General features: G+C 47.9%; 1 protein-coding gene across 1 annotated transcript in view; it reads left to right on the top strand.

Moving 5' to 3' along the window:
- The first annotated feature begins 22153 nt into the window (after window positions 1-22153).
- The window catches only part of ACAN (aggrecan), a 48342-nt gene continuing 43382 nt past the window's right edge, over window positions 22154-27113 (top strand). Inside the window, exon 1 of the mRNA XM_088172613.1 lies at window positions 22154-22462. The gene's annotated coding sequence lies outside the window, so the exon portion shown is untranslated. The remainder of the gene's footprint in view (window positions 22463-27113) is intronic.

The raw sequence follows: 27113 nt of genomic DNA, 5'->3' as shown, positions 1-27113 counted from the left end.
CAAAACACGACACTTGTGGTGTTTGCTCTGTTCCTACACAATTATCTGCAACTTTCTGTGGAGCTCAAGCATGTTAGTCCTGCATAAACACATAAATTGGTTATTTCATAACAAAGCGTTCTGCTCATATTTTTTCTAGGAAGAAATGGCTCAAGAACAGCTGGGGGTGGGGAAGGCTGAAGGTTCATTCTTTTTTCTTTCTATTTACCCAAGTCATATTCTCTATATGGAACATCAGATTAAGGTGTCCCTTGCAAGACTAGAGCAGGACCCCAGCAGGGACTTGCAGCAGAGCCACATTCAGCACAACAGTATTTCTGTGACAGTGTGACATCTCCCTGGCTGGATGTTCCTGCTACACTGTACGTGAGTCCCACCTCATATATTTCATTAATTCTCCCTGCAAGCCTCACCCATGGGAAGTTGGGAGTGTGTTTGTTACATCTAGAGGTGGCAAAACCCACCCCAGCACCTGGGAGCAAAAGGAGCTGCTGGAAGCATTTCTGCACTGCACAGGCAGCTCCCAAAAGCAAGTAAGGAGCCTAAGCCTCCTAAAATTAAATTTTTTTTGGTAGTGGGTGGAGGTGGGAGGAGCTCTCCCACCCCTGCTGCGAGTTATCCAAGGTGAGTCTCAACTATATTGGTCTGCTTCCAAATAAAAAATATCATTGCTTACACATAGTATTTATATGTTCCTCCACCCTGGTTTTGGCTCTTTCCCACTTTTCTTCAGAAACTGAGGCTGAAAAGGGCCATTCAGGGAGGCTCAGCAATGCGAAAACGGCTCCAGCCCCTCTGCCAGCTCCCTGCTCCAGAGTGAGCACAACAGATTTTCAGCAGGAGAAAAAGCTTTCTTGGCCTGTGTTAACATTTTCACTTCTCACACTCAGACTAAGTTCCCTTGAGCTTTTTATTTTTCTTTTTTCTCTCCTTTCCTCTTTTGATACTAATCATTGTAATAGAGACCATAGCAGCAACCAGGCAGCAGAGCTGCAGCCCATGTAAACTCCAGCTGAATTCTGTATATCCACATAAGCCTGAGGAAGCAGCACCTTCTTCCCACGACCCTGCTTCTGAGATTACACTAAACTGACGTAGGTGGCCCTTGATTTCTGCTCCTGAACCATATTTCTAGCTGGTTCACTACCAATAAGTGCAAAATGGAAAATAAATATGCATTTCCCTGTTGTGGATTTGGGCATATGATTCCTTTGTGGGGTTTTTTTTCCCTTGTTGGAAACTGAATTTCTTGCTCTCTGTAGTATATTAACTGTGTCCTAGTGATCAGATCTTCAGCCAGGACACAACAATGTGGTCTCACTCACTGGAGCATGGCTGATTTGCATTTCACAGCCAATTCATCTCTCAATTCCAGTCCCCTACAGGCTTGTATGAACACACTTCCAGTGTCTCCATAATTGCTATGAAGCTGATTTTTATGGGAAATTTGAAATCTCTTCACTGTACATCAACTCTCTGAAGATATTCTTAGACTTTAGGATTGATACCCTCTGGTTATCAGTGCAGACAGTCTGGGCAGAACTGGGAGAGAAGCTTTTCATTGATCAGTTCAAAGATAAGCTGAACCTGGTGGGAGAAGCACATGGAAAACTCTGGAGCACACACAGTGACCTTGATCCTTTTGCCAAATCACCAAGCCAGGCAACACCAAACTCCACAGCTGCTGGTTTTTAAGCATGTTGTCACTGGGATCAAAACTGGGATTTCCCAACTTCTGCAACCAAAACTACTACCAAATTGTAATGGCTTTTGGACATAGCCAGTGTCAAAACAGAGGATGCTGCTCTAGGGAAAAGCTGTGTTCCTCTCCCAGTACTTCTGCTGGCTGTGTAGGAGACAACTCTTCCCCCCTTGCCACGAAGGCACCAGGGTCCATTTGCTGTGATTCAGGGTCATGTTTATTGTACACAAACACTCCTCCAGCCTTTGGGAGCCTGCAAAAAATATTGAGAGTGCAATGACAGTACACACAGCATCACAAATATCTACCTGTGAAGGAAATGTCTATGGAGAAGCATGACATTATTGTCCTGTTTTTTGAAAATATGCTTTATACAACCAGGGCACTGGACTCTGGTGGCCAATTGCCAAATGTAGATGCCAAGTGAGTGAAGGATGCAGCACACAGATTACCCATGAGCTGGCTGGGGTGATTCAATAACTCCTTAAAAACATGAAGGAGAACATCCTGAGGGCCTGATGCCATGCCAAGGTTTGTGGTGAGGATGCCAGGATACTGAACAGCCATTTCCATCAATTCAATCCCAAGCTGCATCTCCTCTCCAGGTGGACTGAGACAAAGAAGCCAGAAAGTAAAGCAGGGTTTATGCAAGATTTTGCACGGGAAACAGGGAATAATGGCAAGCTGGGGGTAAATTCTGCAATAAACAAAACTATGGGATAGACACAACCCTTTTTGCTCCCATAGCATCACTCAGAGCTACACCATCCCCTGAGGACTGTCATAAATCCCAGCCCATCTTCATTCTTCATAACATCCCTGGAGCAAAGAGTGCTGCTACCTGCCCTGATGTAACCTGACCTTGTCCTGGTGAGCTTGGCAGAACAGCCCCTCAAGAGCAAAACCAGGCCACAGTGTCTCCTTGGCATCTCCCACAGCACTCCAAGTGCTGCCCAGTTTCAGGGATCTTACAAGTTTTTCTTCTCCCCATGCGCTTGCAATGTGTGTTTTCTTTGGCTGCCTTGCCCCAATCTCCTTTTCATTTCTAATTTTTGTATTCAATCACTTTACACACAGCAATTGGCTCCAGTTGGAGCAGACACAGGTCCTCACTTGTTCCAGGCAGAGCCATAGACCACGGAGTGTTCTGAGTTGTGAAGAGAAGGAAAATTATGACAGAGAAGAAGTGACTGACAGACCCAGGTAGATAAAGGGTAAGGTGAGTGGAGGGGAAAACTCCACTGGAGGGAAAGCTCCACTTTCCTCAAACAGCTGCCTGTTGTCCACCCAAAGGAATATCATGTTTTTTAAAAACCCCAGTAAATAACAAGTGCCAGTTGAATACAAAATACAGTGTTGTTCATGGTTGGTTTTTCATCCAGGACTGGTTTTGACTGTATTTTTCCTGTTGTTTATTGTCACTTGTGGTGTGTGCGTAAGCTGGTGTCGGCATGCTCCAGTGAAATGAGACACTGGTGGTTTGGTTTGCTTGCTCTTCCCCAGGAAATGTGGCAGCCTGGTCCTGTTGCTCTCTTCTGCCTCATCATGTAAATGCAGAGGTTTGTGATGGTGTGTGTGCTAAAAGCCATTACAGAACTGGATGGAAGGGATGTACCCGAGACCATACAGAGGACTGTGGTGAAGGTGGGCACAGGATCCAGCTCTTTGCCTCAAGTACAGCCTCTGTCCTCACACGGGGACACGAAACTCATTGCCATGCAAGCCACTGAGGGAACTTTGAAGGGGAAAAGCTCTGGAGTGGTGGCCATCCATACACCACACTCTGCCTCCCACCCTGCATCTGCACTGGGACAAACCTCATAGTCCAATGGCAGTGAACAAGGTGCACAGAAATTGGCTAAAGAATTATAAAACAGCCTCTCTCCTCTAGGAAGTGCTTGTTGCTTGTGAAATGTCTACTGTGAGACACTGTCAACTTGGTCAAGCAGGATTCTATAATGATCTTCACAAACATCAGTGCTCCCATCTGTAATGTCACCAATGTCCTTAGGACTAGGGTAAAAATCTCCAGGTCTTGAGGCTAACGTGATTTCTCAAGACCTCTTTTCAATTTTGCTTTGACAAGTGACTTACTATTAACTTCTATTGATTTTACAGCATGGAAGGGTCCCATTATGAAATAAAACACCTCTGACCAAAGACACATATTGCTTCTGAAATGATGCCCAAACACAGGATAAAAACTGTCTCAACCACTCAGAAAGGCTCAGAAATGAGCCACAGAGCTTTTCTCTGCCCTTGGGGAAATTCCCAACCTCCTACTTTTATCACCACCTTTCTAAACCTCGTGTCACAAGCAGATGAAAGGAGATGCCTTTTGAGAGGGAAAAGACCAAAGTCACCCCTGTGACTGTGATAGCCTGGCTCTGGAGGAGTTAAACCAGCAGCACCTCCGAGGGGCTGGAATCCACAAAGGTGTGTAAATGGCAGCCAGCCCATCAGAAGTGCTGAGTTTGCCCAGGGACTGCTAAATTCCTGCCTCTCCCCATGCAGTTGACATCTCCATCCCCACCAGCTTGCTGGCTGCCTTCCCTTCCCTGCAGTGCTGGGAGAGAGAAATGAAAACACAGATGACTGTGAGGGAGAAAACGCTCTGAAAAGGTGGTTTCTGGCACAGGGGGGTTTGCCACGTCATGGGCACTTCTTGGCTTCAGCCCTACAAATAGCTCCCACCGAGGTCGCCAGCAGCCTGTGAGGAGGAGGATGGAAAAGTACCAGGGAGTGCTCACTCCCAGCCTTCCTCCTCCCGTGGGGAGCTCTGCAGACACCCCACACACACACAGCCCTGCTGTGGTATTTAACACAGAGCTGTGGTGCTTTCAGAGGGTCTCGAGGGGTCACAGACCCCTGCAGTGGGAGCAGGGGGAGCACAGGGAATACATGACCCGGTGTTTGCAAAGCTGCTTTGGAAAAAGGTCTCCAGCTGGCCCTATTCCCACAGCTGATCCAGTACATTACAAGGACAATGCAGGGGTCACTTGGACAGTCTCAGGATTTCCAAGCCTGTCTGCAGGCAAAGGTGCTAAATCTTTAGACAACTCTTACCAAACTCTTAAGCCCAAGAAGCAGTAGATGCCCCAGAGAGGACAGACAGCCTGGTCTGAGAGCTGGATGAATATTTTGCAGCCACTATTTAAAAACGGAACATGAGCAATTTATAATGAAGCAGTGTCACCAGCTGGCATCTGAAAAGCATTTCCTCTCCGTCAAGAAGCAGGAGAGAAATTGGAGGGAATTGTGTGAAACCAAATTTCATTTTCTTTTATTTATAAAATTATTCCCCAGCTCAGCAGCTGAGCAGCCTCAGAATCGGTTTTGGGATCAGGGTTCAGATCAGTGTCCCCTGATCCACCTGCAGCAAGTGCCTTAAGCCCTGTTTGTGGTGTGGCATGATGCAAAGTTTGCCAAGACAGCACCTGTGTATGAATATTGGCAGTGGAGTCATACCCATATTTTCTTAAGCTGATGCTATGTAGGAGATAAGAAAATTCAAATCTCATGTTTGTGGGCTTCATGCAGCCATGCAGAGAAACAGCTTTTCTCTACCTCTGAATCTGATTTGCCCATTATCTCCCAGCTCCTGTCCTCCAGCCTGGGGAATAATTGGGAATACAGATCTCTTTATAATTCTCCTCCATAAGCACATGAGTCAGAGCTGCTGCCTTCATTTGCAGGTAATCACACTAGTGAATGCAGCCACACTAGTCCCTCGCCTTTTAGCATCCTTAGAGGGGGTCTTTGAAGTTTTAATGCTTTGGATCTGAATTACCTCTTTCAGCTCATTATTTATGGTCATTTCTCCCAACCTGAAATGGGTCCCACGAACTCTCTGATAAGCTGGATCAGAGATCATCTAATTCCAAGGGAGTTTCTGGAAGTGTCACTGCCTTCTACTCAAAACAGCATCATCAAGAACATTCAGCTTCATGATTTGCCCATCATTTAATGTCACAACTACCCATTCCATGCCTCTGTAGCTATCAAGGAGTCCTGGGGCCTGTGCAAGTCACCATTCTCTGTCACAGAAACACTGTGCAAAGTGTGTCCCCTCTGTCTGGGCAAGGGGAGGGCATTGCTGCACAAGTGAGAAATCATTAAACTGGTTCCCTGTTCAGCATCACCGGGCAGTAGACAGTCAGTTCTGAATTCACTCCTCAGTTTTCATTACTCCTGTGGCTCTGCTCTTCAAAGGCATTTTCATCACATACCTGTGCTAGGGCAGTGCTACCACTCCTCTTTTGTCATAGGAAATCCAGTTACTGAGAGGACAAGACTCGCCAGAGGCCACAATATCCATTCAGAAGCAATGCAGGGAACTGAACAGGTCAACACTGTATGACACAGAGCATCCTTCCTCCTACCAAGGTGTAGGTAACCCATGGAGGGAGCAGCACTGCAATTTATAACTGCCCCTAAGTACAAAGCACTTAATGCAAGTTGCAGCCTGACTCATACCAGTCCTTCAAGTCATTTATGAGTGGTGATTTGCTGTCAGGTTCCTGGTGCTGGATACCAGGAAAAATTTCTTCACCAAAAGGACTGTCAAGTGTTGGAGCAGGCTGCCCAGGGAAGTGGTGAAGTCGCCACCCCTGGGGGTATTTAAAATCTGTGTAGATAGGGCACTAAGGGACATGTTTTAGTGGTGGGCTTGGCATTGCTGGGTTAATGGTTGGATTTGATCATCTTAAAGGTTTCCAGCCTTAATGATTCTGTGATTCCATGATTTCCCAGTGCCATCAGTGATCCTGCTCTTGTGTCTGAAGATCCCTGTGTGGTGACATGGGAGGGGAGGGAATTGGAGACCAGCACTCCTCACACCTCCCAGCACTCCTGACACCTCCAACCACCTCACCAAGCTTTCAGCTTTGCTAATGCAGGAGAAGCAGCTCTGTCTCCATTAGATGCCATGGGTGGCTGTAGCCTGACTTTTGCATTGCCCAAGTGCAAGGCTGCTCTCAGAGCCCACAAACAACCATTTAACCCCGGATAACAGTTTAACTCCCACTGAATTCCATTAAAGGATTGAACAGCATGTGTCTGTTGAGTTCTACGGGGAAAAATACAAAAGCAGCAAGCAAAGGAGCCTGTTGATTTAGGAAAGGTGACAGGTAGAAAACAGCTGTCCAGCCAAGCTGAGGAGCATGCAGCAAAGTGCAGGGCCCACTCTGAGCCTTGCTAGACAAGAGTGCTCTGTGCACAGAGAGCTGCAGGACTTCCAGTTCTTCCACAAGTCCAGGTCTTCAGTCACTGCTCCCTGCCAGATGCCTGTGGTCACCAGCTCCAGGGCACTGGCAGCCAGGCCAGGACAAGACGACCAGAGCTGCCTCTTCTCTCCTCAAATCACAGAGTTATGCAAATTGCACGCTGGCTTAACAAACTGCTTTAAATTAAACATAGATTTTTATATATTTTTTTTTATTATTTTTTTTTTTTTTACCTGAAGGTTGCAATGCTATCTGTGCTACCACTAAGACCAAGAGGGTATGTTAAATTCTCATCCTCTTGCCCAGGGCCTGAAAGAAAATCATGAACAACAGGCAGAGCTAAACCAGTTTGTACTCTAAGCCTACGCAGTCCTCAGTGGTTTTGTTTTATCACCCAGAAACCCATCTCCATGCACTTCCATGCTGTTTATCTGATGAATCTTAACCTTTTCCCAAAGGACCTTTTCATCCTGCCATCATTGCTGGGAGCCCTGGGCTCATTTGTCCTCATTGGTACCTTCAAACCCGAAACACGAGTGTGTTTTAAGGCCACTTCTTGTGCTCCCATAATATTTCTGCTGCTTTCCCCACACAGGCACTGTTTAATGAGACTGCCCTAAAACCCCTGTAGATCTCTGGTTAAGAGCTTCAGAAGCTTTGGCCATTTTCACTCCAGAGCACCATACTGCTTTAAGTTCTGTTCCTGACTTTTCTGAAGCTGGGGAGTTTACCTCCTCTCCAGCCAGGACATCTCATGATAACCTATTATAAGAGACTCACTGATGTTTTTAGGAAGATTCACTGATGAGTTGCTGGAACAAATGCCTGGCAGCTGGAGCAGGGCCTGGAGAAAAGACAACCTCCATAAAATCCCTCTACAGCTGATTAGAGCTCAGCTGGCTTTTCTGCTGAGACACTAATGCAATCCTTGGTCTCAAAGAGGGACTTTTCAATAGTCTGAAGTGGATGGTTTAGTGAACTAAGCACTGGGCTGGGAACAAGACTCCTACTTTTCAGCCCCAGGGCTGTCTGCAGCTTTGGTCCCATCCTTTAAAGCCATTGAGGCAGTTTTTCATGAGTTTCTGTAAAGAGGCTGCTCTCAGGCCATGTGTGCCCTGCCAGCAGCACATCCAAGCACAGTTATCCCAGGAAGCTTTAAATGAGTTACCAGGAGTGCTGAAAGGAGCCCAGCCCCAGGTGTGCAGCTCGCAGTGCTGTGGGCTCAGCCCTCTCCCCCCAGTAATGAGCCAGAGTCCAGGCTCACCCCAGGGAGCTGTGAGTGTCACCAGAAGAGACATCCCACCACACCCCTCAGCCCTCGGTTCACATCACTGCAGTCTGGGGCTTTGACAGTCAGGGCCACCTAAATTAAGGGCCACCTTAATTTAATGTGTGAGTGCAGTAATACAGACCTACCCAAATTCTGCTGCCTGCTGCACCTTCAGCCCTTCCTCCCAGACATGCACCTGGCCAGGCAGGTGCTTCTCCAGCCTACTCAGCAAGGGGAAATGCATCTCTGATCAAATCTTAAAATCTCTTTTTCTCTTACTCTTGCTTTCTCTCTGCTGGTATTTTTTCATCCCACTGGATGCTGGAGCTTGGTGCAGAGGTGTCTGATGTGTGAAGTAAAGTATGAAGGCAGCCACAGGCCCTGCAGTCAGAATCTGTGAGTCTCCAACAGCAGCAGGTTGGCAAGTTCTCAGAAGACAGCACTAGCAATCTCCCCAGGACACAAAATTCTAAGTATGTTTGAGGTCAGTCTGCTCTGAGCTCTGTCAAGTGTCCCATTGAGGCTTCAGCTCCTATTAACCAGTTCCTTCACTCCTCTGTAGCTTATGGTCATGCCTAGAAAGGAAATCTCTTTCTCCATCTTTACACACTGAATTCCCTCAGCAGGAGCTCCCTGCAGTGCAGACTAAGCCCCCATGGAGAGGTTGGATCCAGGGTGGGGGAGGCAGATGTATTGCTGTCCAGAAAGCCAGAAGCTATTATACCAGACCAATCTCTTCTCCATCCAGCCTCATAAATCTCATGACATTTCTTTTGCTGTACTGAAAAGTGACCATTTATTCCCAATCAACCCAAATTCTCTCATCTGGATTCTGATCCTGGATCTCTGATTTTGATCTTAAGGCAGAAGTTTCCCCTCTCTCCAGGCTTGCTGCTTTGAGAGACCTTAAAATAATTGAATTGTTGTTTCATATTATATGCTTGTATTCATTTGCCAAGTGTTTTTCAAACAAGTTTCCTGCTCAAAGTTGGGTTTCAGAAAGGGTCCTTGAGTCACTCCTTATCACATAGAAAGGAGGCAGTTTTCCTCCTGTGCTCAAGCTGCCTTTAAGGTTAAAGTGATGCAGACAAACTAAAATTAAGATGTCTTTCTTAGGAGACTGTCAGAGAGGACAGAAGTGAGAGAGTTTGGCAGGGCCAGCAGCAGGGAGGCAATGCTCTCAGCATCCACTTGAATAAATGGCAGGGAGTGTGCTGGACTCTTACTCTGAGTGGTTAGGGACCACGAGCCTTGAGCTGGGGCAGGGATCATGCACCTGGCCCAGGTATTCTGGAAGCAGGGAATGCCTGAGCCCAGCACTGTGGTTTGTGGTTCTGTGGGAAGGACCCCTGGGGTGTGGAGCAGCCTGATCCCAGGCACTGGGAGGGGAGGATGTTCTGGGGCACTCAGTTTGCTGCTCTCCCTTTCCCACCATTCCTGCTGCCCTGTTTTGCTCTGGTGCCTGCTCTCTTCTGCATGTGGTGTGCCACACTCTGCATGGCTGTGGCAAAAGTGCTTTCCTAAATCAGAGACACACCAGCAGCTTATTTGCCCACGTCAGCAGAGAAAAAATTAATGTCACAAACCAAGCTGAGTACTAACGGACATGGAAAATTGGCAAGGAAGAGAGTGCCATAATTGCAGTGGCTGCAGCAACATGGAACAGTGCTGCCCAGAGACACACATCAAAGGAAAATCCCTGCCGACCTGGCTGGCTCTGCCATCAGCTCTGCTTCCCTCCTCCATGCTTTGTCTCCTGCCCTGAGGCTACCATGAGCCAGCCCTTCACCTCTGCATCCAGACTGGGGCTTTAAATAGGGGAAGAGTGGCAGTGAAGAGACTGACACTGCCTGAGTGTCTCCGGTACTCCCAGGGATGGGTGCTGTCCTCCCCTGCACCCCAACCACCTCCCCACAATCCCATCAGTGTTAAATAGAGAAGCCTCTTTGGGGACAACTGGAGCCGGGGCTTTTCCAGGACTGGCACGAGTCAGGGGACAACGATGAGAGCCACACACAGGGCAAATGGAAAAATCCAACCAGCACACCTTGCTAGTGGCTAACAGAGAGTTATTCTTGGCCACCTTCACCCTGTGCCAAGTGAATGCTGTAAACACTGTGCCAGGGTCTGCCCTGCCTGCTGGTACTGCTTCCCAATTAATCAGCATCCTGAGTTACAGGCAACAGCTTAGTAATGGGAATAAACACTCGTTTGCTTCATCATTTTCCAAGTGCCCAGCTCTCCTTGGCCAGCAGGGGTTTGATGCATGCCGTGTTCCTCAGGTCCATTTCAGCCCTGGCAGCACCAGTGCAGCACCTTCACCTGTCACAGGTGAGTCCCCAGGGCAGATCCTCCTGCCTAAGCCCGAGTACCTTTCCAGTCCCTGCACTAAGCACCAGGCACTGCTCCTCCCTAATGGCTAATAGCAACCACCACAAATAGGCTTCACTCCTCTCCTAAGCAGAGCAGGAAATAAACAGCATCAGTATATTTTTGCCTTCTGCTGTAAAGCTGGCACATGGAAAAACAGAGAAAACATGAGCTGGGAGTCAGGGATGTGCACAAAAAAAATGACCTTACAGATTGGAGAGAGACCAGAAGCTTCAGGAGAGCCTAAGAGATATTCCAGCAGGGAATATTGTGCAGAAAAAGGTATAATGTCAAAAAGGAGAAGAGGACAGTTGAGCTCACACAGAAAAAGGGATAGGCACAACTTGAATGTAGTGCAGAGTGGCTTTTTGCATTGCTTTACTTCCACCGTCCTCCCCTAATGTATGTCCCATGCCAACCACCACTATACAGCCAGAGAACACTCAGTGACAGCTGAGGTGACACACAAACAACTGAGCTGCTGTTGAATTCCTGAATTATCCAGGTGCTGCCAGCTCACTTGTGGAATAGTTAAATATACTGATGTCCCTGTCAAGGATGAGGAGCCCAGGTCGTGTCACTTTGCCCCTCAAAGTCAGTGGCATTGCTGTGAATATAACCCAGGAGCCTGTGCCCATCCCTCTGCCAACCACCAGGCACTGCTCCTCCCTGATGTCTAATAGCAACCACCACAAATATGCCTCACTCCTCTCCTAAGCACAGCAGGAAATAAATGGCCACAGTATATTCGTGCCTTCTGTAGAGTTGCTGTTCAGCCCTGGCGTTGCCCTCAGGTAACCTGGGAAAAAGTGGCTCTTGTATGACACCCAAGACATTGCTGGCCACGGAGTGATGTAAGCTTTCAAAACCAAACAAGCAGAAACAATAAGGAAGACAAACCAGCCAGCAGCAAGCACATTATTTTCATAGCAAACAGCAGGATTTGCGAGCAGCAAAGTCTAAATGCTGCTTCCCCTGCCTGGGAACAATTGTACCAGGGCACTGTAGTTGATTTGTAGGCAGCTAAATAAGTGTGAAGCAGAGATTTTTAACATGGCCTTGGGCAGGGCTGTGCACTTCACATCTCTGCTTTTAAATAATGGTACTTCTGTGTGTCTGAGGTTAAAGTGACACCTCAGCATGGGTGGAGAGCTCAGACAGTTCAACAGTAGGTGCCATGCAGTGAGATACCAGTGTGACACATGGACAGGGACACATCAGTCCTCTACTCCTGTATCAGTGTCCCTCAAACTGGAGTAAAACAGAAACTAAAGTTCTTCATTTTCAGACATCTCACTGAGCCCCAGGGATCAAAAAATGCCACCTGAATAAGATCATACCTCACTCACATAATTCTCTTTCTGGATGTAAGCAAGGTCCACCAGGAAACTCAGAACTCCAGGGAATGCAAAGATCCCAATGACTGGTTTCATGAAAACACCCAGGGAGAGAGAGGCCTGTGATGAGCTTTTTCACTAGAGTATGGACAAGGCTGAGCAACTTGGGTTTATCTTGGAAGTTTTTGCATTAAAATAACTCCTGTTCTCTTTGGAGTGAGTTCAGCAGATGGAGGAAGCAGGCGAGAGCTCTTCTATTATGTTGGAGAGGTCTTCCAGGTAGGACTGGCTGGTTTTATACACTGACACGGGTAAAACTGAAATTGGGTGGCTATAGCTGAAGCAGACACCAAGGATTCTGATACTGAGCAGTAAGTTGGGCTCCTTGCTGTCCTCCATCCATGGGAGTGGAGTCTCCCCCAGAGCTGACCACCCAGGCTGGCAGCCTGCAGCCCTGGCAGGGGCTGGGGGAGGGAGGCAGGAGCATCATGGCCCGCAGTAGCTTAGTTTAATCCCAGCCCCTGATGCACATGCTGCCCTCCTGAACAGTTTCTTTCTTGCAGCTTGAACACTCCACATTGTCCTTCCCCACCGTTCTGCAGGCAAGGTCCTTCTCCTGGCTGCTAGTGTTAACACAGGTTTCCCTTGTTCTGTCCCTTGAAATTTCCAGTAAAGCACCTTTAATACAATCTCTCTGTGGCTGCGCTAATTATGTGTGAAATACTTTCTTCCCCCATAAACCAAAGAAAACAAATCAACACAGTAAGATCCTTTCTCTCGGGCTGTTTGGCAGGTCTCACAGTCGTCAAAAAAGTTACCAAAGGTCCACACAGTCTCTGCTGTCTTTTCAAAACAGCTACTTTTGGGTTCCTGTAAAAGGACCCAACAAAGGAAAGGGTAAAACAAATCACAAAGCTCTGAAAGACTATTTCCCACCTGAGTAGTCCCAAGCCAAAGGCCAGGCTGTCTGCTGAATGTTTGTGCTACGTGTGGGGGCTGAAGAAAGCAGGGAAAAGGGGTAGGGTAGCACATCCCCACAGCCCTCACTCCCTAGTGTGAGGATTTCCTTGGTCTGCTAACTGTGCTTCCACCTTTGCAGCCTCAGTTGCTGCTCAGTTCCACTTTCCCATGCAGTGGATCTGCCTTTTCCTCACCACCCAGGAGATGTATCCAGCCTTTTTCTAATAATGAGGAAAAGAGGGGACAGAAGGTGAAGCACAAGACCCACAAGATGAAGCAGGGATGCCACTCCTTCCATGCGAGAAAACATTCTTATATCTCTTTGGTTTTTTCTCCAAAACCAATTCCAAACAGTTACCACTTAAGGGAACACTATGGGTGGGTGGGTGGGTGGGTGGGAGGGAGGAAGGGAGGAAGGAAGGAAGGGAGGGAGGGAGGAAGGAAGGGAGGGAGGGAGGAAGGAAGGAAGGAAGGAAGGAAGGAAGGAAGGAAGGAAGGAAGGAAGGAAGGAAGGAAGGAAGGAAGGAAGGAAGGAAGGAAGGAAGGAAGGAAGGAAGGAAGGAAGGAAGGAAGGAAGGAAGGAAGGAAGGAAGGAAGGAAGGAAGGAAGGAAGGAAGGAAGGAAGGAAGGAAGGAAGGAAGGAAGGAAGGAAGGAAGGAAGGAAGGAAGGAAGGAAGGAAGGAAGGAAGGAAGGAAGGAAGGCATTACATCATGTTTGGGCTCCCAGCCCATCCTCTCTGAGGTGAGGTCCCCTCCTGGGGACAGTGACATTACCCTTGCAGCCTGACATCAGTATCACTACATCAGGTCTCCTTTCTTGCCCACTCTCAGCTGTCCCAGGGCAGTGATAGTCATTAATAATTTGTCCCTCAGAGGAAGCTGTTTTGACACGGTTTTGGCACAGTAACTCTGCTGGGGCAGCATCATTTCTGAGCAGATATAAAGGCTCTTGCCTCCAGGCCCTCAGACCACTCTGCTGCAGTATCAAAGTCAACTCACTCGTGCATTTTGCTGAAACTACAGCATCAGAGCAGTGCTTGCTGTCTGTTTCTCTGAAGAGCAGGATAAATCTCACCCAAACCTCCAAGGGGCAGATTAGGGCTGTGAGTAGAGCCATCCCTCTGCCTCCCCCAGCCCCACAAGGCAGGACTGGCCAGGGACTTCTGCAGCAGTGTGGGGTGTGCCAGGCTGAGCCCCAGCAGCTGTGCACAGAGGCTTGTTTCTGGGAATGCTGCATCTGGCAGGGCCCTTCCTACTTCACAAATATTGACACTGGGATCTCAACATCCCAGCCGAGGAATAACATTTCCAGAGAACTCTTGATCTGCAGAGATGCTCTGATGAAGATGGGGGAATTTGGATTTTAGTCCTTTGCTTTCCTCTCCACTGTAGCAACTCCTCAGCTCTCATTGTAGCAACCTGTCCAACCCTGACCCAGATTCAGGCACCAGGAACCTCTGGAGAGAGGCACAGAAATGCCTCCTTGGATCTGCAGCCACCTCTTTGCAGGCCAGTGGGGGATGTTTCCCAAAAATGTACAGATGCCAGGAGGCAGCAGTTGTCAAAGAGAGACCTGTTTAGAGCTCCAAGCACGGTCCCAGCTGGGTTTTTAAGAAAGCAGCAGCAGTCAGTAAAGCAGAATTGTACAGATTGCTGGGAAGGTGTTCTGAGGACTTCTCCCCTGCAGCCTTACTTGGTCCAGCATTTGGCAGTGAGTGCAGATCTAATCCCAGCATGGACACAAAAACCTGGGGCAGTTCAAAATGTTCTCTCCTAAGACAAGCACAAGCCAAGGCAAGTTTTTCTTACCAGCCACACCACATGTGCCTCAACTCAAACCTCTGTTGTCCATCTTTTCCACCTAGAAACTCAGCAGAGGGCAGAAAGAGACATCAGCCTGAGGGAAGGGCCCAGCAGCACCGAGCTAAGGAAGAGGAGGAGGCTGTCTGGAGGGGTGTTTAATAATGGAGACCCATATGAGCATCTCCTCACATCTGGATGCTTCTCTGAGAACCCCAGTCCAGTGCTGGGGGAAGGATGGGAAGGGTCACAACCTCCTCTCTAACCATGGTGTTATTAATGGAAGGTTTATCTATTCCCCCTGAGTACTCAGAGCTAAAAGGTGAGACAGGTTATTCCACTGACAGAAAAAGCAGAGGTGTGCTATTAGGAGTAACCCTGAGGATATTTCTGGGCCTTCTGACCTAAAACTCCAGCTCCACCTACCCAACCTACAATACAGAAAGAGAAATATCCTCTCTTCTACAGCAAACAAAAAGACACATTTGCTGAAGACTGGAAAACAAAGAGAAATGATGGAATCAGAGGAAGAGATTTCATAGTTAAACTGAAAAAGAAACAGAAAGACTAATAATAAATGCAAGAGAAGTGGAAGAAACAAGCTACCTACTCACTGCCAGCCCTGAGGTTGGATAATTTATCAAGGTTTTCATGTGTCATGCCTCAAGAAGCCCCCTACACTCTTTTCCATTTGTACACGTTTGCAGCTGAGTTCTGACAGCTCCAGCAGTTGCAGATAGCAACATCCAGCACTGATCTTACATCCACATCTGTTGTATGTGGGTCTGTGTAATTACTGTCCAGCTGACTGAAGCTTTTTGTGGAGTCTTGGTTTTGAGATTGACTTTTTTACAACATTTTCTTGTTTACCAGAATGAAACCTCTTTCACTTGCAAATTAAGAAGTGAGATATAAATGGGAAAGGGAAAATGAATATTCTGGGCAGGACTGAGAGGGTTAAGAGGCTCAAGGGGATTCTTGTGTTAATGGGATGACAGGAGAGGCCAAGAGATGAGTATACACTCCTTGCTGAGGACTGAAAACCAGTTAACTGCTGTAAGAAAAGCCCACTGCCTGCTGTGAATGTTCTTGGACAGTCTGCTTAAAAAATGACCTCTGGGCAGTTGTATGCCAGCAGAGCCAAGTCTCCTTGTGATCCCTTTATTACTGAGCTGAAGCTGCTCAGCGTGGAGGATTCCTGGAAAGCTCTTTGCCACCAAGTGCCTTGGCCTAATCCTCTGCAGAGGCTTTAAATTACAAGCACAGTGGCTGTGACCTTCAGGGTGGCAAGTACAGAAGGTGTTTCTTCCAGCTTTCAGGAGAAAGCCTTTACCCCTCCAGAAATAAGTGGCTCTGGGTAGGGAGCACCTCAGTCACCCCTCAGCACAGGGTCATTCCTCCTGTTTCTCAGCAAAGCCTGTCCAGAGGACAAACCATACCCCGAGCTGTGGAGCAGCCCTTTCCATGGGTCAGGTTGCTGCAGGTGTTTCTGTTGAGCTTTATTTTCACCATCAACAAATCAGCTCAATATTTCCTTGTGAGGGGGCACTGGTGTGCTCAGGTCAAAAGCCTCTCCTGTGACCTCTCCCACCTCCAAAGCACCTGGCACATCCCACCAAGCCCAGTGAAGATTTTTGAAGAAGGCAGATGAAGCTACACCTGCTACCAGGTCCTATTTGCTTCCTGCTCTTTGCACTCCCACATCCTCTCCCTGCCTCTTCCTCACTGACCTTAGACAAGCAAACACTTTCTCCTGGAACAAAACAAATGCCATAAAAAACCTTCTTCCACAAAAAGAGCAAACAAAGCTTCAGGAGAAACTCTCTGCAGAATTCCCCTGAACAGCAGATTTCATTGGGGGTCAGGGAGAGCTCCAGGCTTCCCTGCTGCCACAGGCAGAGGTGGCCAGTCCCCCTTGGGAGCCAGGCAGGGAGCTGGGAGTGCTCAGTGTACATCACTTCTTGCCAGAGCAAGGGGGTGCGAGACTGTAAATACCCAGCCCAGCAAACCTGCCGGGCTTGACGTAACCCCTCCCCAGCTTCCAAGGTCAACAGCAGCCTGTTTATACTGTGCAGGGTGAGAAGAGGCATTCTGGGAGAAAAGCAAACACAGGAGATGTCCCATGCCCGTACAAAAGGGGCTGTATTCCCGTGTTGCTCCGTCCCAAGTTGGGAGGAACATAAAATTAGCACTGTTTTCATTTATTCATTGTACAAACATTCTGCATGGTGCCCACCCCCACGTTCCCTTGCTGAGCCTGCAAGTCTCCATCAGGGAGGCTGGGAGGGGGGCAAAGTTAGGCTCAGTCCAAGCAGCTGATTAACAAGGTGAGGTGAGGGCATGAATGTGGCAAAAGGGGAAAAAAGGAGAAAGGGACAGGCGTGAGTTGTGTGTGAGGGCAGGGAGCTGTGCACAGCATCACCCTGGCCAAGGGAGCAATCCACACTGTGCCTCCTGTACAAAAGCTGTTCCACTGTCACCCAGGGATGGCCAGGAAGGCTGGACATGTGTCACACAGTGTGAGCATGGAGCTGGGCAGCGGGAGGGAAGTAAGTCCCATGTGCACCATGGACTGTGAAGTCATGTCTCATCCCATTAACAGCCCTGTGCCACCCCGGCTGCCACCTTGTCACTGCCCTCTCCCCTCACCTTGGAGATGTCAGCCCTTCCCTGCACCTCAAAACACAAGAGCAAGTATGCCTGGGGAGCCCTCCAGAAGTGCAGAGGGATGAGCAGCCCCAGGACACTGGCCATCCCTCCTGTGTGCAATGCTGGTGTGAGCCCTGATACCACATATTTTAAGCTGGTGGTGCCCATCACCTCCAGACCTTCCCTTTGGCCATCCAAGGATAAAGATGAGATACTGGGAAGCCAGGATAAGCATAAGAGGCCTAATCTTGGTAATCCAGTGTTGCCAAATCTTTAACCAAGTGTGTCCATCCCCACTCCCTTCATACAGCCCTGTTGCGCAATAGGAAAGACACCAAGAGGACAAGAGGAGCAAAAAGAAGAAAATATTTTTTAAAAAATGCCCTGCCAAACAAACCTGAGTCTGTGTGCACCATCCCACCCTCCAGCCTGAGGTTCTATTTTTGTCAGGGGATGAACAAGCCACAATATGGGGGTGGGGGCGAGCCCCGCTGTTTACGTCTGCCAGCACTGGGACGGGCTGAGAGCAGAAGGCAGCTCATTCAGCAGGAGCTGGAGCCTCCTGGCCACTGCAGGTTCAATAGGTACTTTGTCCAGCACAGGAGGTGCAGGAAGGGCACTGTTTCCAATCCTGGATGCAAACAGGGCTGGGAGAAGTTGTGTGTGTGTCTATGGGGTTGGCTTTTTAAATGTGGGGTGAGTTTTCCACCTGCACCGACAAGGCTGATATTCACACTGGAATAAAGGGGCACAGGTGCTGTGTTTGGTGGGGAGGTTCTTCTTTGTCCTTTTTACCCCCAGATGTTGACTCATTTCTTTTCAGTCCCCTTCCATGCTTTCAGGATAAATTTTCAGCAGGCAAAGCCTCCCCTGGGAGGTTTTAGGCCTTTCCCAATTTTTAGCTAGAGATGTGTCAGCACTGTCCCTTTTCATCCCTCCAGTGGGACTCCAAAACCATACAATGACCTCCTCATGGACCCAGCGACAAAAGCCATGACATGGACATTTTTATATTACACCATGCTTTCCCCATCATGGGATCTTGGCTTGGAGAAATGCAGAACCCAAATGTGAGGGTCAAAGCTGCCATTTTGAGGTGGCAGCTTCACCCTTACAGAGCATCACTGCCCAGAGACACAGAGCAGCAAACACACTCCTGAGCTGCTGCAGCAGATAAGGGCTTTGCTGGCTTTGAAAGAGGGAAGAGGGTTGGGAATGGAGATATTCTGGCTCTAACACTGGCTTCACCCATAGCCTTGAGCAAGGCACTTTGCTTCTGTGTGCCTCAGTTCAGCGTGGTGTCAGAGCTTCCATAGCTCTGCAGGGCAGGGAGAGCACAAGTATCGATCGCTGAAGGAAATCGTGGCAGCTGATCAAGGAGTGTCTGTTGGAATGTCAGACAACTGACTGCAAAAGCATGAACAACACTATTGGGACACAAGCCCAAAGGTCCTGGATTGACCCTAAATCTTCAGAACCTGAAGAGTGTTCATAGACTGAATTCGTGCACAGATTGAATTTGTGCATTAATTATTTAAAGACTGAAATCGTGCACCCCACTCAACTACCTGTGCACAGAGTAGCTGGGATCCCACAGCCCCTTCTCATGTCCCCAGTGGTTTTTTAAAAATGCCAAATCAGCTTTAAATAGAATACAATAATTCCAGAAATGTAAGTGTTTTAGGGAAACAATACCCTCCTTTTCAAGCTGAGAGCTGTGAGATGACTGCTCTGATAGTTGTAGGGAAGGAGCAGCAGTTCACAACCATGAGTGGTTTGATTAGCACAATTTTTCAAAGCAATTTGAAAGGTTTATTGTTTATTCTACTATTTTTCTATTTATTTTTTTCTCTCCTTCTCTTGACTGACAATCCACTCAAGCCCACCTTTCACTGGTTTTGAAAAACTGCAGCTATCACCTTAATTGACACAACCTTCTTCTGTCTGATGTTTTTCCCTTTTCTGGACATTTTCATTCAGTGACTACTTCCACTATATAAATTCTGGATATTCAATAGTTTTCACAGAAAAGCTATTATCCACTTTTCCTTGGCCACAGGGTTTGTTCTCTGTTCAAATATTCATGCTCCCTGAAGGCTAAACTTGACTGGGAATAGACATAAGCCTCTTTTTAATTTTATAATGACATGTAAAAATCTCACCTAACTGCAAGGACTTTTGCAATGTGTCACCTGTATTTCAAAGAGCCATTAACTGTTGCTTTCCTTCTTTAAACAATAAACAAAAGTCATCTATGTAACTTTTTATTGACCTGGCCACTCCTCAGCTTAAAGAACAAGCAAACACAAGTGCAGTTTATGAATCACAATTTCTCTGAACATATTTAGCTATTTTTCCAATCCTTCCTGATGCAGACAAAAAACTGGGACAGCCAGCAGGTACTGAGCAGTTTCTATCCCTTTTCTGAAGCTGCTAAGAAACCACTATGTGTGGAGCATCACATTTTCCTAACTGGTCAGCTCTGAAGTGGAATTTTCTCTGTTCCCTGGCTTAAGCTCACCAAAGGTTCAAATGAGGTTTTCTTTGCCAAACCACGGCAGCAGCAGAGGGTACAGAGGGCTCAGTTATTCCACAGCAAAACAACTAAACATGTACATTTCCCAAAAGATCTTTATGTTACGGGGAGAAAGGGCTGTGGTCAGGCATGAGCTGTTTCAGAGTGTCTCACGTACGTGAGTCTGAGCAAAATCAGCCAGGTCACATTTTATAGATCCTGTCGCTGTGTCTTTTACACCCAGCTGGAAATACCAAGTCCTGCCTAGAGCATGAGCTGTCATGCCCCATTTGCAGTGTGTTTTGCCTGTCTCCTTTCATTGCCATGGCTACGCTGTGCTGCCCATGAGGAAACACCCCAGCTAGTGATGGGGGGAGGCAGGTGATGATCCAGCACAGCCCTGGCTGCCCCAGCCCACCCAGCACCTGCAGGTGGTGGCAGCCCTTGGATGGATCCCATGTGCTTTGAGTAGGTGAGAAGGGCCCTGGTTTATCTCAGCAGATGAAGAATTAAATTTGATATGAGCAGATAGCACTCGTATAGACTGACAGGTTTGTGAGGTGGGGGAAGCAAGCACAAATACAGGCTGGGCAGAGAACAGAGTGAGAATTTATTCTCACTGAGGAGCAGGACTTGGTGGATAAGAAGCTCAGAATGACCCAACTTGCAAGTGCAAGTGTGCACTTGCAGCCCAGAAAGCTAAACATGTCCAGGGCTGCATCAAAAGCAGTGCTTCAGGTGGCAAAGACACTGTCCTTTGGACTTTTAACATATGGGCACCTGGAAAGTTTTGAAATGGATATCTAGTGCTGCACGCTGGGGAAGAAAAGAATGGGGGCGGGGGGGGGATAAGGGAAATCCACAACCAAGGTTTGTTATTGAATCTCTGAAATGGAATAAGGTACCTGCAGGAAGAAGTGAGGCTCCATGCTCTGTGGTATGGGAGCATTACCTGTCAGGATGATGGATGCATGGCTGGTGGTTATGAGCCTCAGGTTAAAAAGTGAGGCAGTCAGGGAAGAAAATTTTGAAGTGAGGCATAAGACAAAAATAATTTATGGGGAGAGGAGAAACTATTATATCGCAAATCAGACAGAAAAGCAGGATCTTGGGAAAAGAGCGGGAAGTGCAGATATTAAAGGTTGTATTAAAAGAGAAATGGAAGGAGAGATACTGAGGGCAGCTGTGTGGTTTGGGTGCAAGGAAGGCACAGGGGGACCTGCCTGTCCTCAGTTTCAGACTTTACCTTTACCTTAGGCTGGTGGTGCTCTCTACAAAAGTGCTTTTCTCAACTGTGAACACCTCAGCAGTTTCTCACCTGCTCCCAGCTGTCATCTGGCCCCTTCACAAGCCAAGGTGTAGGTCTGCAGTGACAGACTCATTTCCTCCTCCCCACTCACAGGTTTTTATTCATCTCAAAGGTACCAGCAACCCCACAGGGAAAAAAAAAATACAGGAAAAAACATTACAGTCCTCTCAGCACTTCCTCACAACTTCACTACTGCCAAGGATTCTGTTATGGAATCCTCCTCAGTTTTGGGGTAGCCTCTTCAGACTCCCCCATTACTAGGTGTATGTACAAGCTCTCCATTTCTCCCCAGTTCACCCCAAATAACCTTTATGCAAACTCATTCCCAAACTCCTCCTTTCTCTGCCTTTATATCACTTATCAGTTACTGACGCTCCAGGTGCTTCCCTTTTCCTAATGCTGAGCATCCCTTCCTTCCCTCCATCACCTGCCTCCCTACCTCAGCAGCAAGTCCCCTGAACTGTCCTGTTTGCTGCTGTCTTTGGGCTTCCCAGTGGATCTGCTCCTTTCTGCTCAGACTGCAGTGATATTGACTGCACTGCAGACACACATACTTTGCTCAGGTTCCTTAATTAGCTTCATCTTATTTTAGTTTGCATAAACCACGTTCTCTTTTTATTAAACAAACTATTTCTTCTCTCTCAACCACTTGTGGTGCCCCAGCCAGTTTGCTTCCAAACCAGAGGGCTAAATTTAATCCCCCACTCCCCATTCGGCTTTCTCCATTTACAGGTTTTTTTTCAGTAATGCTTTTTTTTCCCCCTTTCTTTTCTTTTCTGGGTTGGGTGTTTGGTTTGGTGGTTTTGTTTGTTTTTTTTTTTCTCCTTCTTTCCAAGAGGCTGGGCTTCCTTTTTGGTCCATAAGCCCTCCTATTTCCCCCTGCCCCCTGGATGCCTGCCTACCTTTACTCTAAAATCCAGAGGAGGATCCAATACCCTTAGAGTGCCAGCTCTTCAAGAGGTATCTAAGGAGGCTGACAGGAGTTTGATGGTCTCTTTTGCAGCCAGTGGCAGCTAATGTGGTCTGAAACCCTCTCTCTCTTTTTTGCCATTCACACACAGTACTTACTCTTCAAGCTTGCTGCTGCTGCCACTGCCTGAAAGGACCTGAAATACCACATAGGGAATTTTGATTTCTTCTGGGGAACCGGGGAAGGAAAAAAAAAAATAAAAACGCAGGAAAACTCATCTGGAGATTGTGAAGAAGACATACAGTAACAGCAAGAAGTGGCAAGCTCTTTACTTCTTGAACATCGAAAAAGACCTCATTTCTCTGCCAGGTGTATGGGACTTAGATTCTGGAAGCACTGCACTGAACTGTTAAAGGTAATGTATCGCACTTTCCTCCCTTCTCTCTCTTTGGTGTCTTTTCCTTAACTTTCTTAAGTGCTCTACAGAAGCAGGCTCTCATTCAGTGGATTGGTTGTTTCCCTGCTGAGCAACCAGCAGAGAAATGTGAGATAAGTTGTAAAATTGATTGAGCCAGAGCTTTTCCCTCCTGCAAGCAGCGCTGCTGTGAAGGGGAGCCTGTGCCTGAGGCTTCACCCGGGCAGGATGGGTCCTCACCAGCATCCCACACCTTATGGGGAGCAGACCTGCAGCCAGGGGCAACAACTGTGTGCCAAATTTGTTGGTTGGCTTGGGGAAGAGAGGGAAAGCAGGGACAGGTTCAGAGATCCTATAGTCAGAACCATGAGGTGGGAGAGCAGACAGGGCTATCCTCACTCTCCCTCCCCACAGACCCTCCGACACATGGGTGTTTGTTTGTGATGGATTTCAGGAGCTCAGGTGATGTGTCTGATCCTTTCCCGAGCTCTGGGGATGGAGGCTGCTGTCCTGCTGATTTGTGGCGAGTGTCCCAACCAGCTCTGGGATTTCCTGTGGTCATGGCTTTGCTCGGTGTCACTGCTCTGCCACAGGGCAAGCAAAGGGTGACCCCTGAGCTGGAGGGTGCTGAGCTCCGGAGGGGCTGACAAATTCAGAAAGAGAATGAAAAGAAGCAGGGTGCCCGAGGGTTTGACAGCTCTCCCCGTACGTGAGGATGTCAGGACTGGCGGCTGGCAGAGTCCCCTGGGCTGCTTCCAGTGAGCTGCTCTGGGTGTTCCTCAGTATCTGCCCGTTTTCCAAATCCATTCGCAGATGAAGCGTATTTTTAGCAATAGTTTTCAGGGAGCTGAGCTCTTCTCCAGAAGTAGACTGAGAAAAAAAAAAAAGGTTTTATTTGTCTCTATCAGAAATTACTTCTTTCCATTCGTTTACTACTCTTTAAGACTTCTTATTTAAATCTGCTCAGTAGAGCTCTGCATGCAGAATAAAGAGTGCATTTTAACCTTTCCCTTTTGAGTTGTTTAGCCAAAAAAGTGTCAGTTTGTAAAGCTTTCCTTGGTTCTAAAATAGCTTTGCCAGATGTCGAAAGGGGGAAATATCCCACAATGAAATAGTTGGGAGAGAGGAATTTCTTAGCATTCCTCACTACTTTGGTTTTCATCTATAAGTTCCTGGTAAAGGACGTCAGCTGGGCAGAGGGGCCAGTGGTTTGGGGACTAAAATTTGTACGATTTCAAATCCTGCAAAGGAGCTGTTGGAAGCTGAACTATCTCTTTCTTTGCTTTGGTTGTTTGATGTTATATTTTCCTTCTGACTTGAAGAGACTGTATCTGCCTGACGGGTCAAAGGGGACACTGCCCCTTTCTGAGATGTTTCAAGTTGTCAGAATGGAAAAGGGGAGGCATCACCTCCCACCACCACTGGACGGGACAGAGGCTGAGCTCTTTCTGCAGCCTGAGCAGCCTTTGGGGGGAAGCTCCATCTGTTCCACTTGAACTGCTGTTTAATGTTTCATATAATCACCTCTGTGTACAGTAGCCAGGTTTGACAGCAGCATGAGGCCTGGAGGATGAATGGGCAAAGAGAGCAGACAGGATAGGAAATTGAGGGTGTGAAAGAGGCGGAGGGGAAAACTTACTAAGGAAAAGAAGACACTAAACAAAATTCAGCAGACTCAGATTCTATCAGAGCAAACAGCAGCTCATCACTGTAAAACACTCCCAATAAGTGAGGAACATTAAGGGGTTTAAAGGAAAAGATAATGGATGATATCACTTAAAAGACAGAAACAATTGAATATACACGAGGAAAAGGCTAGATTTTTGTTTAGTGCTCTGGTCTCACCCAGGAATACACATAATGATTAGGAACCCCAGAACTCCAAAATCCACTCCATTATTGGTCTTTCCTCTTCCCTCTCCGGGGCAGATCCTCTGCAAGTGTAAGTTGCACGGACCCAGTGACTTCACTGCCTTCCCTGACACCCGGCGGCAACGTGGGCTGGTGGAGAGCCAGCTGGTCCCATTTGAAAAATCAACGGGACCTTTCTTAGCTGCCTGAGGCATCTTTTCCACCACCACCACCACCCGCCTCCGTCGCCTTGCTTCCCCCTTTCCCTTGCCAGCGGTGGGATGGCTGCTCTACCACAAGACATCCTACCCCAAGCCGCTCTCCTCCTCCTCCTCCTCCTCCTCCTCTCCCCCCTTCCCGAGCCCTGTGCAGCCTCCACGTGTGGAACAAGCCGGGCTGTGTGTGCCGCTCTCCGGCAGCTTCCCAGCAGCAGCAACAAAAGCCGTGTTCATAGAGCCCTGGACCACATAGGGAGCCAGCGCACGCCGGCTGCCGAGAGCCCGGAGCAGCCGGGGCTGTTTAAAGAGCGAAGGAGAGAGAGGCACAGCAAAGAGAGGGAGCTGTTATATATTTAAAAAAAAAAAAAAAAAAAAAAAAAAAAAATTACTTGAGCCCAGCGCAACAACGGAAACCTTAGAGTTTACTTTGAAAAGCTCAGAGGTTCCTTGTGCGCGGGCAGAACAGCCCAGGCTGTGTGTGCGGGGCAGGGCTGCGGGCTCTGCTGTGTGCACAAGGGCGGTGTGTGAGCGCTGCCTCCCTCCCCTCCCTTCAATGGGCTCACAGTATCAACCTAAAGAAGCTTTTTGTTGGCCTGATGAATAGCCAGGGGGTTTTGTCGCGCTACCCGCGCAGCCTTTTTTGAGACTCTTCACACTGAGATTTTTTTTTTTCCCCTTCTGTGTGCTTTTCACTGGACTTTCCTTTTTTAAGAAAAATTTCCACGTCTCGCTTGCATGACATTCCCCCTCCCCGATGATTGCTCCATACAGAGCAGAGAGCTGAAGGGTGGGGGAAGGATGAGAAAGACCAGAATCATTCTGCTTGGGCACCCCAAGACCCTCCATGTGCTTTAGCTGCTGAAATGCCCTGAGGTGCTAAGCAGCAGCCCCATGGACTGCCTTGCTCCCACTTCCTTCCCCTGCTTTACAAGCCCAACTGCTGTGCCATCGGCTGGAGTGATCCAGTGCTCCCAAAGGCTCCAGCACATGGATGGAGGCAGCTGGAGCCGTGTCACTGCTGCTGTGACCAAGCAAGGATAAGGGACATGGTGTGACTTGAGCATGTTGGTCACACAGCGATGTCCAGAAGCCACCAGGACCCCATTCCTGCTGTGCACACTGCATGGAAGTAGCCTGGAAGCTGGCTTTGCCTGTGGGTTTCTGTAGTTCTGGCAGTTCCTGAGGCTGGCTGAGGGGGAAACCTTGCTGTGCTTGGGAGCTGGGCAGGAGGACAGCCACAGAAAGAGTTCTGCTGAGAGAAGGGAGCAAGAGATGAAAAGTAGGGTAATGAAAGACCTCTGACAAGCATAATCCTCTGGGTGTTCACCTTTGTAGTTGCTCTTTTTGTTAACCAAGGCATAGCAACTCATAGCTTTTCCATAAAACCCAGTTTATAGAGCAAGCCAGAGGGCACTTGGGACAGTTGAAGTAGGGAGAACTTTGGGCAAGGCCCAAAATTAACTCAGGTGAATGAATAGCTCTACCTCACTGCTCAGTTCCTGGCAGGTTGTAACTGTGTCCTGATTGCCTGGGGGATTGTGATGGAAAGGAGCAGTGACTGCTGTGAAGAACTTGGGTCAGGGGATGTCCCTGGCAGAGGCAGGTCTGGACAGCTTGACCCCAGTGCTTGCTATGATATTAGTGAGGCACCCTGAACATGTGGATAGTCCTGTTTGCCACCATGTTATCAGGGAGCCACCTGGGAGCCAGGGATGTCCTGACACACCTTGGTGTGGGGGAGCTGAACCCAGCCTTCCTCTGTGCCCAGCACTGGGTAGGGCAGGTCCTGGAGGAAAGGGACTCACTTCAACAGAGCCACATCAAGTGACAAGAGACAAAAGGGCATCTGCAAGAGCAGCCACCTCATGTCATGGAAATGAAGTGATCAAGACAGGAAATTTCTTCTGGCAGGGTAATGCTCACGGGTTAGGCCTGAGAGGAGTAAAATTGTCTATTAAGCCATGCCAAATAAACCTAGTGTACATTAGTGGGAGAATATGGAATGTAAATACTCATGCTTCAAGGCAGAAGGTAACCACTAAATGCCTTGTGTTAAAAAGAAACTTCCTCCTCAGCAATTTACTCCCTATTTTTCGATGATGAGAACTTTGCTCTGAAGTTGGTTATATGGGTATATGTCTAAGACAGAATACTGGTCTCAACACACACCATTGGTTTCATCTGGTCTGGCAATTCCCATGTGCCTACACCATTGGTTTCATCTGGTCTGGCAATTTCCATGTGCCTCTGGCTTCTCCAGTGCCCTTGGTCAGCAGTAGGCAGAAGACTTAGAGACTTCATTATTTGTTTATTTAGTAGTGTAGACAACCACTGAAAGACAAAAGGAATAATTTTTCATGGGCTGTAGGACATACAGATTTGACATAATAGAATAATTTGATAGGACACAAAAATCTGTAGGGGAAACTAAAAGGAAATAACCAAGGAACATCTCTTGCCTGAGGTTAGATCACAGACTGGATGAGAAAGGTGTGTGGAAAAAAATGCAAAGGCCAGCAGCTGATAAACAGATGAAAATGTTGCTGATCCCTTCCAGCAGGAGCTCCCATCCATCATTTGCA

This window comes from Sturnus vulgaris, chromosome 13, assembly GCF_052056855.1.
Source record: "Sturnus vulgaris isolate bStuVul1 chromosome 13, bStuVul1.hap1, whole genome shotgun sequence".
NCBI lineage: Eukaryota > Metazoa > Chordata > Aves > Passeriformes > Sturnidae > Sturnus > Sturnus vulgaris.
Note: the sequence above shows the minus strand (reverse complement) of the source record. Positions and strands in the feature narration are given on the sequence as shown.